Consider the following 2862-nt stretch of genomic DNA (forward strand, 5'->3'; position numbering starts at 1 on the left):
CACCCTGGGGGAACCCACCCTTTCCAGCACAGGGCTACACCACCCTCTGTCATTGTTTCAGGCTTAAGTCAGGCAGGGGGAGCAAGGCAGCCAAGAGATTAGGAGACTTCTCGAAGACAGAATGAGGACTCAGGCAGTGTCAAAGCCAAGGGGTAAGGGTCCATTACTCCCTTTTACTATAGCCCCCAAGTCCTTCCCTGGGGCCTCCTCATGATCATTCCTGTCTTAGATCATTCTCTCCTTGGGGAATCTTACCCATCATTGGCTAACCAATCAAACATTGGGGGCCAGTTATGGATGAAGTTAAAGGAGCAGAAGTGGTGCTCCTGCCAGGGAGATAAGCTTTGTCACCTTAGTGGCTTATGGTCTGAAGGTCACTCACTCAGCCTTAGCCATGGGGGCAGTTACAGCCTCTGAAACCAGGCAGGGTGGTTCCCAACAATCTCTTTGAAGGCTCTCTCCCAGAATATAATCACATTATGAGGGTTCTGGTGGTTAGGACTTTAACATTCGAATTTTGTGAGGACAAGATTCAGCCTATAACAGAAACTCACTAGAAAGTAAGCAAGACAATCTTAGATCAGCTGATGAGACTAAGAGGGGTTATACTCATTGCAGTAGCAGTTGAATAGGAAGGGCCTGGAGGAAGAAAGGGCTGAAGTCGTCAGCTTGCTGTGAAACTCAAAAATAACCTTTAATACAGGGCCCTGTATTAAGAAGAGACTACTGGAATTTGGATGAAAATTGAGCAGAAAAAGGACAAGAGGAAAAAAGAAAAGAGAAGGTCTCGGTAAAAGAAAGTGGAGGCTCTCTGGTCCTCCTGTTTGACAGACAGCTGCACCTTCCTGTGCAGTGTCCGCCATACCCCCGAGACATGATGTTGAACATTGGAGTGATCTGGTTTGGCCATATTGGATGCCTGATCATCAGAGCAGCTTTTAACACTGGCAAAGTGGATATTGTCACCATCAGTGACACATTCATTGATCTCAACTACATGGTTTACATGTTCTAGCATGATTCTACTCATGGCAAGTTTAAAGGCAGAGTCAAGGTTGAGAACCAGAAGCTGGGCATCAATGGAAAGCCCATCTTCATCTTCCAGGAGCAAGATTGTGCCAGCATTAAACGGGGTGATGCTGGTGCTGAATATGTTGTAAAGTCCCCTGGTGTCTTCACTAACATAGAGAAGAGGGAGCCAAGAGGGTCATCACCTCTGCCCCTTCTGAGGACACCCCCATGTTCATGATGAGTTTGAACCATGACAAATATGACAACTCCCTCAAGGTTTTCAGCAATGCCTCCTGCATCAGTAGCTGCTTGCCCTCCTCTCCCCTAGGCCCTATGATAATTCTGACATCGTGGAGAGACTCATAACCACAGTCCATGCCATCACTGTTACACAGAAGACCATGGATAGCTCCTCTGGGAAGCTGTGGCATGATGACTGAGGGGTCACCCAGAACACTATCCCTGCTTCTACTGGCACTGCCAAGGCTCTGGGCAAGGTCACCCTTGAGCTGAATGGATAGCTCACTGGCATGGCCTTTGTGTCCCCACCCCCAATGTGTCAGTCATTGATCTGACCTGTAAAACTGCCAAATACAATGATATCAAGAAGGTAGTTAAGCAGGCATCAGAGGGCCCCTTCAAAGGCATCTGGGCTATGCTGAGGATCAGGTTGTCTCCTATGACTTTAACAGTGACAGCCACTCTCATTTTTGATGTTGGGGTTGGTGTTGCTCAATGACCACTTTGTCAAGCTCATTTCCTGGTATGACAATGAACTTGGCTACAGAACAGGGTGGTGGACATTATGGTCCACATGCCCTCCAAGAAGTCGCCTGGACCACCAGTTCCAGAAAGAGGAAGAAAGGCCCTCAAATGCTAGGGAATCTTTGCCACAAATTGATCCCCCAACACACTAAGACTCTCCTGAGCTCCACAGTTTCTCCATCTCAGACCCACTGAAGAGGGAAGGGGCTTAGGGAGCCCTCCCTTGTCACGTATCATCAGTAACACTCATAATACCCAGCCAAGAGATAGAAAAAAAAGAGAGAAACTGAAAGAGAGGAGAAATTTTGAGCCATAATATTTTTCAACAATTAATTTACCATATTTTGCTGTGCATGATGCATACCCAAAGTTTTGGCCCAAACTTTCAAAAAAATTATTTTGGTTTAATATTTTAATTCAGTTTTTTTATATATTTATATTTAGATACTTGTTTTTTGTACTATAAAGAAGTATTATCATTTATTTTTGAACATACATATATCATTATTGCTTTCTATAGTTACATCTTTAATGAATAAACATAAATAAAAGAATTAAAAACATTTATATAGATATGGAATTAGTACTACCCATGTATAATATGCACCTTTATTTTTCCCTCAAAAATTTGGGCAAAAATTGTGCATTATATATGGCAAAATATGGTAAATTGCTACACTGGAGCAAGGGAAGGGGTGTATTAAAATTAATTTATCTAAAATTTTAAAATTTTAGATAAACTAAGTTAACATAAAAATAGAGAGGAGAAAATATCAATATCAAATTCCAAAAAAACTTACTCAACTTTATTGATGTATAATTTACATACAATGAAATTTACACATTTTAAGCAAGCAGGTGTATCTATCTAGGTTTTATTGGTTCTACTGTATTTCTCTAGAGAACATCAATTAATACATACAGTTTTTGGTACCAAGGGTGGTTCTGGAGGAATAGAATTTTAAGAATGAATTTTCTAAATGGTTTCCGGCTTTCAGAATTTGGATCTGTATCTTATTAGATGCAAAGGCACTAATGACTTTATTTGAAGTAGTAAACAAAACACTGGTGTGTTTATAATCCGTG

General features: G+C 41.8%; 1 pseudogene; it reads left to right on the forward strand.

The window, feature by feature from the left end:
• Positions 1-877: 877 nt before the first annotated feature.
• Positions 878-1891, forward strand: LOC119004215 (glyceraldehyde-3-phosphate dehydrogenase-like; annotated as a pseudogene).
• Positions 1892-2862: the final 971 nt, after the last annotated feature.

The sequence above is a fragment of the Sturnira hondurensis genome, unplaced genomic scaffold (assembly GCF_014824575.4).
Source record: "Sturnira hondurensis isolate 20B ecotype Veracruz unplaced genomic scaffold, ASM1482457v3 Scaffold0019186, whole genome shotgun sequence".
Taxonomy (NCBI): Eukaryota; Metazoa; Chordata; class Mammalia; order Chiroptera; family Phyllostomidae; genus Sturnira; species Sturnira hondurensis.